Genomic DNA, 14,392 nt, shown 5'->3' with positions numbered 1-14,392 from the left:
AACCAACAGCTTTAGTTTGCTCCATGGATGTGTGATTTCGTTTCTCCTTGATAGTCTATCTAGACCACAAGCAGAAAGAGGCATGTCCCCCCAACAGAAATCCTGGAAAAAGGTTGAGGCTGGAGGTGAATTACTAGAGGAAAATGTGTGGGCTGAAAAGCCATCTCTTAGACAACTTATTTTTAGTTGTGAGAGCATAAATTATTTGGCTGGAATACCAGAAAAAAAGTAACAGGTAAATTAAAGGTAGATCTGAGCTCCAAAACTAAATTTAAAATTACTCTGGTATATCAGGGGCCCCTGGGTGGCTCAGTCAGTTAAGCATCCTACTCTTGATTTTGGGTCCAGTCAAGATCTCAGGGTTGTAAGATCCAGCCCGGCCTCAGGGCTCTGCACTCAGCAGGAAGTCTGCTTGAGATTCTCTCCGTCTCCCTCTGCTTCTCACCCCCTCACACTTACTCTCTCTCTAAAATAAGTAGATCTTTAAAATTACTCTGGTACATCAGGTAATTAGTTCTGTATTTTTATTGCTTTCATTAAGTGCCCTCATTAAGTTCTTTGGAGGCATAACCAATTTGTCTCAGGAATTGTTCTAGAAGGTATGGTAGAGACCAAAAAACACTAACCTGGGAATAAGAGAAATCAGGGCCTGCTCATTCTACTAGTGCCTTTTTTCTTTGAGCTGGTTGTGGTTTCTTCTTTTGAAAATTGATCATGGTAATTGCTCTGTTCATTTCATAAGATATAAAAATTATTTTGTAAAAATAAAAACAGTTGCTATAGGATCACTGTAGAAATTTAGAAACTACAAATAAGAAAAAAATTACCTCACTTAGAAAAAAAAATCCATTTGATTGTACTTCTAGCACACAATCTATAACTGCAGATCTTCCATATAGTCATTCCCATCTAGTGACATCAATCAAATATTACATATATCTATGAGTGGAGTGCTACTGAATAATAGTCTCCATCCTTAAATTTTTCAAAGCTTAGAGGTAATACTGATTCAGATGCACAGTAAAATAAATTACTGATGTAAAATTACTTGTCATAATTTGCACATACAGGGAAAGAACTTCAGCTTTTATGGCTTAAACATGACTATGGGGTGCAAAATTATTTTTCCAACCATACATGCATAAACACACCTTTAGTAATGACAATAGATTGGATTTTTGTTTGTTTGTTTGTTTTCTTATAATGACTAATGGGATTTCAGAGACCACCAGAAATGTTTTTTTTTTTTTGTAGGAAGGCAGGGACGCCTTTATGAATCTTTCCTGTGAAGGTTCTGCCTCATGAGGCATCAATCAGTGGCTATCAGCTCTAGAGAGAAGATATAGGACATGAAATTCTTTATCTCATGTCTACAGTCTTTCAGATAAGATGGAATCAAATCCAGTTTTGTTATAATGAATGTTTTCTAGCCTTCAATCTGTCCTGAGATCTTTTAAGTCTCCCTGGAAATCTTAGTAGATAAATCCTTAATGATGCTAATCCTTAACTGCTAAAGCTTGTGAAGATGGCAGTTTTGGTTTTGACAAACACCATGATCATTGCTTTAACTCTGGTGTTCTATTCCCTCATTTGCTTAAAAAAGGTCTTTCATTTTTTTTTTTAAAGATATTATTTATTTATTTGACAGAGAGAGAGAGAGAGAGAGACCACAAGCATGGGGAGCAGGAGAGGGAAATGCAAGCTCCCTGCTTGTTGAGCGGGGATCCCATCGCGGGGCTCTATCCCAGGACCCTGGGATCATGATCCGAGCTGAAGGCAGATGCTTAACCAGCTGAGTCACCCAGGCACTCCAGAAAAAAATGTTTTAGATTATCAAGAGAGCCCAGTACCATTCTGGGGACAGCTGGGACTCCCAGCGGCTGCCTTGCTTATGGCTGTGCTGGCAAAGGCTGCCAGGCACTTACCCGAGAGTGACACTGTCCCTTCAGATGGCTTTCAGGTCATTCTCTGAGTTCTATGACTCTGACAGATAGTAAAAGAAGAAATCAGGAGGTTAATTTTTTATTTTACTTTATTTAAATACGTTGATGGCTCTTAAGCACCTGGGAGTTCAATTGAGGGTCCTGTTTGGGGGGAAAATTGTTTTTTAAAGAAAAAAATGAAAGGCTCAATGTTTCTGATTTTTAAGTTATAAGACAATACTATAAGGTACTGACTGATATTTAGTTATCAGCAAGTTTACTGGACTGTACAAGAATTACTACATTTTCCAGGGCCCAGTCAGAGAGGGTCTGGTTTGGGGGGTTGAGAAGTATTGGTGGCCTTTACTATCAGGACATATAAGGGAGGTCCTAGAACATTATTGTGATGGGAGGGAGGCTGTTCTAATAACTGAAAATGAGCGGCGCCTGGGTGGCTTAGTCGGTTAAGCATCTGACTCTTGATTTTGGCTCAGGTCATGACTTCAGGGGTCATGAGATGGAGCCCCATATTGGGCTCTGCACTCAGCGGGAAGTCTACTTCCTCCCTTTCTCTCTCCCTCTGCCCCTCCCCCCACTCGTGCACTCTCTGTCTCTCTCAGATAAATTAATTTAAAAAAATAACTGAAAATGACTGAAAGTGTTATGAAATTCGTTAAAGAAAAAAAAAGAAATTAAAGACATTAAAGGTGCTTATATATAGTGGAGAGAAAGGGAGTTTCAAAAGAATACAGATGATAATTAATGAAAAAATTAAAACCATTTTATGATTATATGCACAAAAGTTGAGTCACCGCAAACCAGTTATGAGAAGAAGAAACATAATTCTTAATATTTTTATATAAATTTAATATAATATTGAAATTTTTTGTATCAAGCACATTAAATAAAAAGGATTTATGAAGAAATTAAAATTTTTGTTTTCCTCTATCCCTTTAAAAAGTATTAAATGCAGGTAAATTTACTGTGGCTCTGAGTGGAAAGTTGGGCAGATCCCATGACATTCCTGTTCACACTTAAGTAATAATCCTATAATTCTTTTCTTTTTAAAATTTAAATTCAATTTAATGAACATATAGCATAGTATTAGTTTCAGGGGTAGAATTTAGTGATTCATCAGTTGCATCCATACCAGTACTCATAACATCACGTGCCTTCTTAATGCCCATCACCCAGTTATCCCATTCCCCCACCCAGCTCCCCTCCAGCAACCCTCAGTTTGTCTACTATAGTTGTCTCTTATGATTTGTCTCCCACTCTGTTTTCATCTGATTTTATTTTTCCTTCCCTCCCTATAGTTATTTTAAATCATTAAAATCCAATCCGGATTCAGTGGGTTAAAGTATATCCAGCTTAACTCAGTTTTCTTTTGCTTCACTTCACCCAGGCAAAGGGCTGTATTTGGCAGCTGCCCACCTTCAGGGAAGGGTGTGTTGTCTTTGGTTGGTTTCCTATCCCCTTTCCCCTCTTCCCGCCTCTTCAACTTACTAACCAGAGTTTTAGTCAAGAAAAGTGGTGAAAGGAGAAGTGGCTCTTACTTGGCTGGAAGGCTGTGTTTCCAGAGTTTAAAAAGTGGTTAAAGCTGATGCAGTTTTGTACGTGTATCTTTATCTCACGTGTGCAAATATTCTGAAATTTAGACAACCATATTACTATGTCATAAATTGAGATAAATGTAAGCTGTTAAACCAAAATCTAACAAATAAAAAATAAACAAAATCTAACAAATAAACAGGCAAAAAAGCAGTCATGCAATGTGTTGTTGTAAGCTTAATGAAGTCCCCCTCTATATTGTTAGGCGCTTTTACAAGCCCTGTGGATAAATGTTTGCTCCAAGTTGGGCATGAGTGAGAGTGAAGTTCTAAATATATAACAGCCAGCATGGCCTGGGCACCTACTGCTAAGAATGAATGCTGATCTAATCAGAAGATACCCTGCCAGGAGGACTATACTGTAAAGTATACTGATTATCAGCTCTAAAACAAATTATATTCCAATGGGAGGAGTAGCCAGTCATTTAGGTGAGTCAGGAATACTCCAAGAAGTGGAAGACACAGGACTACATAGGGCTCTAGACCCAGAGTGTTATTCCTCCAAAAGATAGACTCCTAAGTTTTCCAGATTCTTATATCTCATACCTTCAAAGGGAGAGCAATATGCATAAATCATCTAGGCAAACACATTGCCTTAAATACAATGTATTTCACCAGTGAAAAATTATTTTAACAACCATATGTTATTAACAAATACACTGTGGCATGGATTACGGATTAGGGTGTTTCGAAAGCAAACTAAGCATCCCAGGCATGTAAAAATAACTGGACACACACATATACAGACATACCCATTCACATGTGTGTACATCACACTGTTTACACTAACATGTTTAAAAAAATTACTACATGAATGATAAATACTATTATTCTTATTTCACAGATGAGAAAGCTAAAGAGCAGAGAGATTATGTGTTCATAACTTGCCCAGGGTCACATAGCTAGTACGTCGTGGAGCCTGATTTTAAAGTTACGTATTTCATATAATTCTCACGATAATCTTGAAATATGTATTTTCTTATTATCCCCATTTCCTCAGATGAGGAAATTTACCCTCTAGAAAGAGAATGTCACTTGTTTTGTTTCTAAAACTTGTTTCTAAATTCAATTATACCTCTTTGCCTCACTTAGGTTTGATTTTCCTCCCTGAATTACGTTTCTAAGTAGATTTTTTATTCAGTATAAATAATAATTTTATAAAAATAAAATATAACAAATAGCAATTGTGTGGTCCCATCTTTACCAGTGTGACCAATTTCTGGGAGAATGAGAAACAGATGGAAGCACAAATTTATTTATTCTGCCAGCAGGGCCTGGGTCAAGCCGATGCATGTATACCTGGGCTTTCTCATCAGTTCAGGAGACTGGATCATCTGTGCATCTAAGAAACACTCATGTAAACCTCCCTTGGTACTTAGATGTTGCTAAGCTGATGTCTTTTTTTGTCTCTTGGCCTTATAGATGCCTGACTCTTTGGAATTCGGTCTGCTGCTCTATTCTTACGGCACCAATGAAGTGTCAAAGCTCCATTTCTTTTATTTTTTTAATTTATTATTTTTTTATTATGTTCAGTTAGCCAGCATATAGTACATCATTAGTTTTTGATGTAGTGTTCAATGATTCTTTAGTTGCATATAACACCCAGTGTTCATCACATCACGAGCCCTCCTTAATGCCCATCACCTGTTTACCCCATCCCCCCACACCCCTCCCTTCTGTAACCCTCAGTTGTTTGTTTCCTGGAGTCCAGAGTCTCTCATGGTTCATCATCCTCTCTGATTTCTTCCCATTCAGTTTTCCCTCCCTTCCCTGTGGTGTTCCCTGCTATTCTTAATGTTCCACATATGAGTGAAACCATATGATAATTGTCTTTCTCTGCTGGACTTATTTCACTTAAAAACTCCATTTCTATACAAAGGTCTGACAGCAGAATAGAAAAATTCCCCTTGGCCCAAGTTAGGTATCCTTTGGAAATTGCTGAGATATGCAGTAATCTATTCCTAAAACCCTAAAAATTAGACTTTTATGTCAAATTTTTGCCTGCACCAAATACGACTCCCTGAACTATTTTGATAGCATCTACTCTTCAGGTAAGAGATTGAAGCCAAATATATAATAAAGATTAATTACATTAACTCAACCAGCTATACAAGTCAACTGGAAATAGAGGGGTTTGGTTAATAGGTAGTTTCACTCTCTTTCTGGACAATACAAGGATGTTAGACTATTTTAACTCTTGTTTACGCCAACCCACACTCACATAAATGGTATTGTTTTCATGTACTTTAAATCCATCCATATGCATTTTTATTTAAAAAACTAATAAACTGTTTTGATGTATATATCCCATCAAAAAAGTGCACAATTCCTGGGTGCACAGATCAGTGAATTTCCACAAAGTGAAACACTCGTCTAACTCATACTTGAGTGAAAAATTATAGCAGCACTACACAAGCCACTCTCTTGCCCCCTCCCATGCATGGTTTCCGCCTGCCTCCTCAAAGTAACCATTATGTTAACTTCTAACTCCATAGATTACCTCTAGCTCTTTTTGAACTTTACATAAATGGAATATTACAGTGTGCACTATTTTGTATCTGGTTTCATTTACTGATCGTGCTTATGGAACTTTCCATATTGTTACCTGTACCTGGCACTCATTAAATTTCTCTACTGGATAGTATTCTAAATCATGAATATACCACAGTATGTTTATCTATTTAAATTATTGATGAACATTGGGTTTTGTTTTTAGTTTGGGGCTATTAAAAATAGTGCTGCTAAGAACATTATTATACAGTATTTTGGCAAACACATGAATTTATTTATTAATCTTAGTTTTTAATTTCTACCTTAGGACATTTATCAATTGCATAATGATACCTCATACTTAAATAAAAGATAACATGGTTTCAAACAATACACTTTTCTTATAGCAGACAAAAGGGATTTTCCTCTTTATTAAATTCTTATTTTAGGACATAACAATTTGTACTCCTCACAAAAAGCATGACATTGAAAAAAACAAAACCAAAAAAAGATGAGTTTTTTCCTTCTTCTTCCAAAATTCTTACCAGTTACCTTAGATGATCACAGAGTTAAAGGTAAAAAAGTAACATGTACAACGCATCATCACAATTCCTACTTGAATTTTTTCTAAATGGCAAATTACAATTACTGCCAGATGATGAGGAATTTAAATTTTAAAGCAACCATGTACTTAATCTGGCGACTTAACTTTGTAACTCAAACCTGGTAAAATAGCTGTGAGGTGAAAAATCCTAATAATTTAAATTTATGATGTGATGTGGGAGTGTGTATATATATATATATATATATATATATATATATAAACATTAAAAATTTGTGGGACTTTTTTCTCCTTCTCCTCTTCTAAGATCAATCACAAGAAAAACAGTAATTCATTTAAAAATTAGGAAATGAGCAAACCTTTTTAAAAATTTCAACAGTATGTTTCCTTTGTATGGCATTATAATAAATGCTCTATAAAACTGTTAGCTTAGGTAAGAACAAGTCTGTTTTGGAAACAGCATTTATCATTGCCCAAAATAGTTCAGAAAATGTTGTAGATGATAAAATATTTAGCTTGGACTATAGTGGATAACTTTGAAATATGTTCCTCTAATTTTAAAAAGGCAAAGTAAGGGTTTGTCCACTTGCTAAGTTATTGGATTTTGTGCCTAAGAATGTTATCGAGTTTCCTACAATGAGAACTTTGGGTTCACATTAAACATCTCTAAAGTGGGTACTTTTTTTCCCGCAATACTATCACAAGATGCATTTGTGAAATTATCCAGATTTAGAAGAAACGGGAAACTTGAAAAGGTCTTAACATTATTAATCCTTTCCCACATGAACAGTACAGATATTAGCAGAATATTCACTAAGTAAAATGAAAATATTACCTGGTTTCCATGGCACACCATTAGTTATACCATCTAAAGTGGGATTTATTTGATGAAACGCATTCAGCTCTCAGAACGTTTGCTGCAACTCAGGTAGAAAGAGGCAAATATTCACATAATATGTTAGCCTGTGGGGAAGAAAGATATTTCAAATGAAATATGTCAATCCTCACACCTGAAATCACTTAGAAATTACTGATGTGATATTTGGAAGAGTTTCTGTATAGAAGGCTTTTTAGACTGACATACAGTGCGTGATGCTTTAGAGGGTTGGATAAATTCAGTTCTCTTTTGTTTAACAATGCCTCCTTTACACCACATAAAGCTTAATCTCCAGTTCCACTACCCAGTGCCTGCCTTCCATTAAGTCTTACTTTGTTGGAACCACGAAAGTAATTATGTTATAAAAGGCCTCTAGATCACTAGTTCAAATGTAATAGCTGTTTTCATTAATGTTCCAGGAGCAGGGAAACCTCTCCAATAATTCTCAGGTTGATAGATTTAATTTTCTAACTATTCTCCACAATAGGGCAACAGATGAGTCCAAAAATTTGTTCAAAAATACCCAAACATGTGTTCCCTCAATGGGCAATTCCAGCAACTCCAACCATAACTAGACCATGGGGAGAAGAAGCACACTGCAGTCCACAGGAATCTAGATTGAGACTGAGAAGGAATATTCTTTCACTAGCGATAGCAGACGAAGGCTCACGGTTTCTGCTCCATGATGGTCTCAAATTTAGTTCAGATGTGCTGTAATAAAACCTAAGCTTGACATCATGTCAGAAGTGCTGTGACTCCATTCATCTTGAGAGGGTCCTAGAAAAGCATTGACATGAATTTATTTTTATTGGTTATATAAATCAGGGGTAACTGCTTTGTCATTTGGCTGTACGTGTATGTTCGCCTTTATCATACACTGCCAAATATTTTTCCATAAACAGTATTCTGTATTTTTGTTCGCTAAATCTTACAACCTTCTCCACAGAGATTATACTAACTTATACTCTCACATCAGAATATGAAGGTTCAGGTTGCACCCTTTTCTCATCAACATTTGGTTTTGTCTATATTCTTTATTTTAGTCCTCTGGGAGTTTGTTGTTTAAGTGGTATTGCATGATGGTTTTAATTTACATCTTCTGAATAATGAATGTTGTTGAGCGTCTTCATATGTTTATTGGTCATGTGAAAATATTTGTTCAAGTTCTTTGCTTTTTGGTTGTTTGCCTTTATGTTGTTGATTATTATGGGTACTTTGTCTATTTGTATACACACATTTATTGGGCATATGTATTTCAAATATCTTTTCTCACTTTTTGGACTGTGATTTCACTCCATCAAGAGTTTCTGTGGATGAACAAAAGTGTTCATTTTAATGTAGTCCTATTTATCATTGTTTTCCCTCTCTAGTTAGTACTTTTTGTGCTATGTTTTAAATTTTTTTAAAGATTTTATTTATTTATTTGAGAGAGAGAGAATGAGAGATAGAGAGCACGAGAGGGAAGAGGGTCAGAGGGAGAAGCAGACTCCCTGCCGAGCAGGGAGCCTGATGCGGGACTCGATACCGGGACTCCAGGATCACGACCTGAGCCGAAGGCAGTTGCTTAACCAACTGAGCCACCCAGGCGCCCTGTTTTAAAAATTTTTGCCTTCCCTAGGGTTATTGAAGGTATTCTCTGTGTTTTCTTTTGCAAACTTTATATTTTTATCTTCCACATATAGATCCACAATTCATCTAGAAATGATTATTGTGTGTGGTCTGAGGTTGGGGGTCAAGATACAATTTTTGACACAATTACACAGCACCATGAAAAAAAAAAAACACCCTAAAACATCCTTCCTTCACTGCACTGGAGTGTTACCTTTCTCATGTATCAGGTTTGTTTCTGTCCCGATGGTCTGTTTGTTTATTCTTGTGCCCATGCTACATTGTCTTAATTATCAATGCTTTTTCATGAGTCCTAATATTTAGTAATTTAAATCCTCCATTTCCTTCACTTTTTATTTTCAAGATTGCTTGGCTATTGTTGATCCTTTGGATTTCCATATAAATTTTAGAAATAGATGATCAATTTCCACAAAAATTCAATTGCATGTTAATGCACTTACATCTGGATTATACTTGCTTTTAATATTTCATTTAAAATATTACATTATTAAAAGTCCTTTAGGAAGTTAAACTAAAGAGATCTCAATAATTTTAGCAAGTTAAGTTCATATTCTTCAAACTGTGATAGATGGACCTTGCAGGAGTGGGTCTTCGAGACTTTCCAAGTGGTCTGTAAGCATGGGAAGATTTTAAGTGAATCTGTTTCCAAATCATTAAATCCATATTTTTGTTCCTAACATTTATCTGCGTGAGAATACTCCTGTGATTCTTTTCCATTATCTTCTTTCATAATTACCCCCTTACCATTTTTCAAAAGAAAGCCATACTTTCACCAATCTTACTGTTATCATCCGTTACCAGTTGTGAAATCTTCAGAGTGCCAAACAAAGGAACGTTTCAAAATATTGATTCTGGCAAAGCCTTCTTTAATGAAGTCACCATGAACCAGCAATAGATCATTACGTCTTTCTTTGCCTTACTGCTGCTAATTTTGATAAGGGTAGAGCCTGGAATTAGAAAGTACTTTAACCCATATAAGTATGTTCTGAATTCAAGATATATTGTGTATCAGAGTTGTGGCAGTTATGACATTTTTGTTTAGTAAGTTCCTTCCTCCTGTCCCTAAACTATTGTCAAAGCATTGCTGCTTAGAGTTTCAGGAGAACAAAGCAAAGAACAACAGTAAGAAATACTGAAGATAGTAGCACTTTATTGCATCCAGTTTCTTAGTCCTGACAAGTATCTATGCCTTATCCATCTATGAATTTCAGAAATGGAATATTTAAGATTTATGAAAAGCATTTTCAGTACCCTCATTAAAAAGAAAGTAAAGACCCTCATTCATTAGTGTCTACAGCATGAAATTATACCTGGCGTGATTTCAAGGCAAAGGAAGTTAAAGTTCCATGTTTATTTCTGATAGACCAGTAGATCGTTTAATTTGGGGGCTCTTTGTTTAGATTCGTAGGAAACATGTTTTCCTTTATGTGTACCAGATTCCTGGGTAATGCATAGACATGTGCATGATTTCATTTGGGTGTGAGCCTCCTGTTTGTTGTTTCTGATAGACCGTTTCTCTGCTTTTTGGTCCTTGATGTTTCTGGTTATCTCTGATGGTGTATGTTGCTGCCTTGAACTTACTAGATTTAGATTAACCTAACTTTAGTATAATGTGGAGTCTACTGTATAAATGACAGAGTTAAAAGACAAACATTAATATACCTGTTGTACCTTCTGTTTACTTTTGGTCCAATACCTTCTCTTATTTTTGATGCTAGTTTCCACAAATTACATCAAAACTGCTCTCTTAATAGCAGAACATACGAAATGCAGGTCCAGGGCAAAATATCCCCCTATTGCAATCTAGGACAGTGTAGGGCAGGGTTCCCTGAACTTTAGAGAACTCGCTTCATTAGTCAGAATTCACTTATTCCTTTCAGATTTGATATGCCATTTATAATTCCACTAGATATATTAAAAATGTGATATAAAAATTTTATTTTAAAAGGCGATATTAGTAATATGACACATTACATCTTTAAAATAATAAGAAAAGATTTTGACATAACCTTGAATTTTCTGGGAATATGTAAGGAAAAAATTTCAAGACTACTGGTTTAGTTAATGGGGGCCCATTTGTACCAGGTAGACATAACACACTGCTTGCCTGAGGGATAAATGCAGCCCACAAAGGTCATCCTTTTCTAGCCCAAGGTGGGAATAAATCTAAAATTTATTTTCTTAAAAATATTAACTCAAAAATGCTTTAAGATTCCAGGTTAACATAATTAAGAAAATTCTATAGCAAAGAGGACCAGTTCAATAATTTTAGTTTAGTAATGAAAAAAACCCTGTCTTCTGATTCATCAACATTAAATACAAAAAAGCTTATATTTTGTTCTGTTTGAGTTTGTTTTTTCTAAAATTAAATAGGTTTACTGATCAAAGAGGCTAACTTTACTCTGATGTAACGTTCACCACTACCAAAAACTAAATTTTATTCATCTTAATTGAGTCATTTTTGTGATAAGCTTTGTTTTAAGACTAACCATGTTTTGCAGTGTGTCGGCTTGAAGATAATTTCGAAGATCTTTAGGAAACTCAAAGCCTTGGATGAATATTGACAATTCAGAGAATAGACTCCATGGACAGGCTTCTGAGCAGACACCATTTAGACAACTTTCAGACAATATATCAGTGAACTGCATCAGGATATCTAGAAGTCAGTTTTAGTTGAGAAGTAGATGGCTCAATGTGACTACTAACCCAGGATTCAGCAGTAAACAATTAATGACCAAATGAACTGATGAAGGAAAATTTATTGTGTTTATCTGTTTGGAATATTTTTTATTTTGTTTTTACCTTTTATTTTTCTGGATATATAAGGAAGCTATCCCTTAAGCTATCTAAACAATAATTTTATATATTCTACTTTTGTAAAGGAAACATTTAAAAATAATACCTGATTCTTGTGGTCCCATTTTCCCCAGAATTGAACAACTCTTACTAAATGTCTGAATTGTTCATGGCAAGTTGTTTTGTGGTAATTATTTCATTAAGAAACTGTCCTTCTTACCAAGTTATAATTGGTTACATTGTGCAACCAAAGCTTTGCCCTGGGGTGTCTTATTGGAGAATGGTATTCATCAAATCAGTTGTGACAAGCCATTTTAAGGAACAAATACTGAGGCATTTGTGGGGTTCATGCCTACAAAATCCTCCCAGGAAAACTGGCCTGGTGTAGGTGGTAAGGAAGTTAAGGAAACTTAATAAATTCAGAGTCCTTGAGAAAAGAAGAATTCATCCCAGTTTTTAGATACCATGGTGAAAACTGGCAAAGAGAGTTTTTTGGACTTGGATTCCCAGTCTCGGGATAACAAATATTAGAGGTTTCTTAAACACATGGAACCTTCAGACTCTTGTCTCTCATCCAGTTTGCATGTAGCTCTTATCCTGCTCTCTCTTTTCTACTTTCTTCTACACTCACCACTATCAAAATACCTGAAGTTATACAGTAAAGGCATGGGCTCTACAGTATGCATACTTTATTATGCAGGCATCACACTTTTAGTTCCTGTGATAATGACTTCTCTTTGTTGTTCAGGAAAGTAGTTCATGAGTTTCCAGTCAAGACTGACTCTTCAGTTTTTCTTTTGCCAGGTCTCAAAGATCAGATCCTTCTCCATCACTGTTGCCCAATACAGTGTCATTACAGATTGACTAGCAATACTCTTGACCAAGATTTTCTCTCCATTCTGCTCTCCCTCTCCCCGCATGTTCCCCTAATTTTGACATTGTTTCCCCTTGTCAAGACTTTCTTGTAACTTTGTTTGATTGTTTCCATCGCTTCTCATGATCTCAGGGACGTTACTCCATTAACTACCCTTTCTTTTTTCTGAAATCTTCAAGAGAGCTGATGCACTGAGTAACGAGAGGAAGGTGGAAGCCAAATTACAGTAGGCGAGGATGGAGTTACTAGTGAAAAAATTAAGCCAGTGAAATAAGACTTTTAAGAATTTTTACCACTAATAGTACAGTGCTTAAAAAACTAACAGGTTTATGGGGTGCCTGGATGGCTCAGTGGGTTAAGCATCCAACTCTTGATCTTAGCTCAGGTCTTGGTCTCAGGGTGGTGAGTTCAAGCTCCACATTGGGCTCCACGCTGGGTGTGGAACTTACTTAAGATAAATAAATAAATAACAGGTTTATGAGGGTTTTTTTTAAGATTTTATTTATTTATTTGAGAGAGAGGGAGAGAATGAGGGGCGGGGAAGAGGGAGAAGCAGACTACCTGCTGAGCAGGGATCCTGATTTGGGGCTCTATCCTAGGATCTGGAGATCATGACCTGAGCCAAATGCAGACATTCAACCGACTGAGCCACCCAGGCGCCCCCGGGGGAGGTTTATGAATTTTTAAGACTAGTGGAAACAGAGGTAGGTATAGGTCAGGCTTAGAAATCAAAGGAAAAAGAACACTATGAATTTTTAAAGATGAAGGCAGAAATATAGTAAGCCCAGAGCACTGAAGGAAAGAATGGCTTTGAATTAAGAAGAAAGAAAGGAAGAACTTCACAGAAGCTTTGAGGTAGTGAGGAGAGAAGTGTTAATGACATTTGAATGTAAAGAAGAATGCAGAAGATGGGAGGTAGTATCTAGCTCAGGTATTCAAGAGGTCAGGTTATCCACTCACAGTCTGTGACATGCTGTGTAGATTTGTTCATGAACTATAGAATTTACTAATCACAGTTCTAAGAACTAAAAATGTCACCTATTCCAATAATATCAGTGATCTTCATTCTAACCCTTTCTAGCTTTGCCCCGTTAGTATATCTTGAAAATTCATTTCTTTCCTCATAAAACAAATGGATTATAGTTATTGGTGCTGACTTGCATTTACATTTCTCTTTAAAACTTCGATTTAGTTTAGCCACATCCAATATTTTTGAAGTCTATTTCACTACCATCCATGTATTCAGTGGAAGAAAGGACACTGCTCTAAGTACTGTCTTCATCCTGAAAACCTTCCACTGAAAGCTTTCCTTTCATTTTCATCTTTTTGATCGTAAGTGCACCTTCCAAGCATTCATAAGACTGACTCACATCATTTTCCATTTTTAAAGAATTACTTGAATTAGATTTTGTAATATATTTCCCAATCATTTAGAATTTCTGCTTCTTCTGGATTTGTGTCCTTCAACCTGGCCATATATTGTGGAATTGAAACATGAAATACATCAATTAATCAATAGACTTGGGAGTGTCTTTAACCTTAAGAGTACAATAGAAAGATACATTTTATGAACAGCATTGATGCCTATGCCTATTCCTAAGAATTTGGCTAAATGATACACTGATTTCTGAG

General features: G+C 35.9%; 1 pseudogene; it reads right to left on the bottom strand.

The window, feature by feature from the left end:
- Nucleotides 1-7,745: 7,745 nt before the first annotated feature.
- Nucleotides 7,746-14,142, bottom strand: LOC113925453 (annotated as a pseudogene).
- Nucleotides 14,143-14,392: the final 250 nt, after the last annotated feature.

Source organism: Zalophus californianus, chromosome 2 (genome assembly GCF_009762305.2).
Source record: "Zalophus californianus isolate mZalCal1 chromosome 2, mZalCal1.pri.v2, whole genome shotgun sequence".
In the NCBI taxonomy this organism is placed as follows: Eukaryota; Metazoa; Chordata; class Mammalia; order Carnivora; family Otariidae; genus Zalophus; species Zalophus californianus.
The sequence above is the reverse complement of the archived record's forward strand: the minus strand, read 5'-3'. Positions and strand labels throughout refer to the sequence as shown.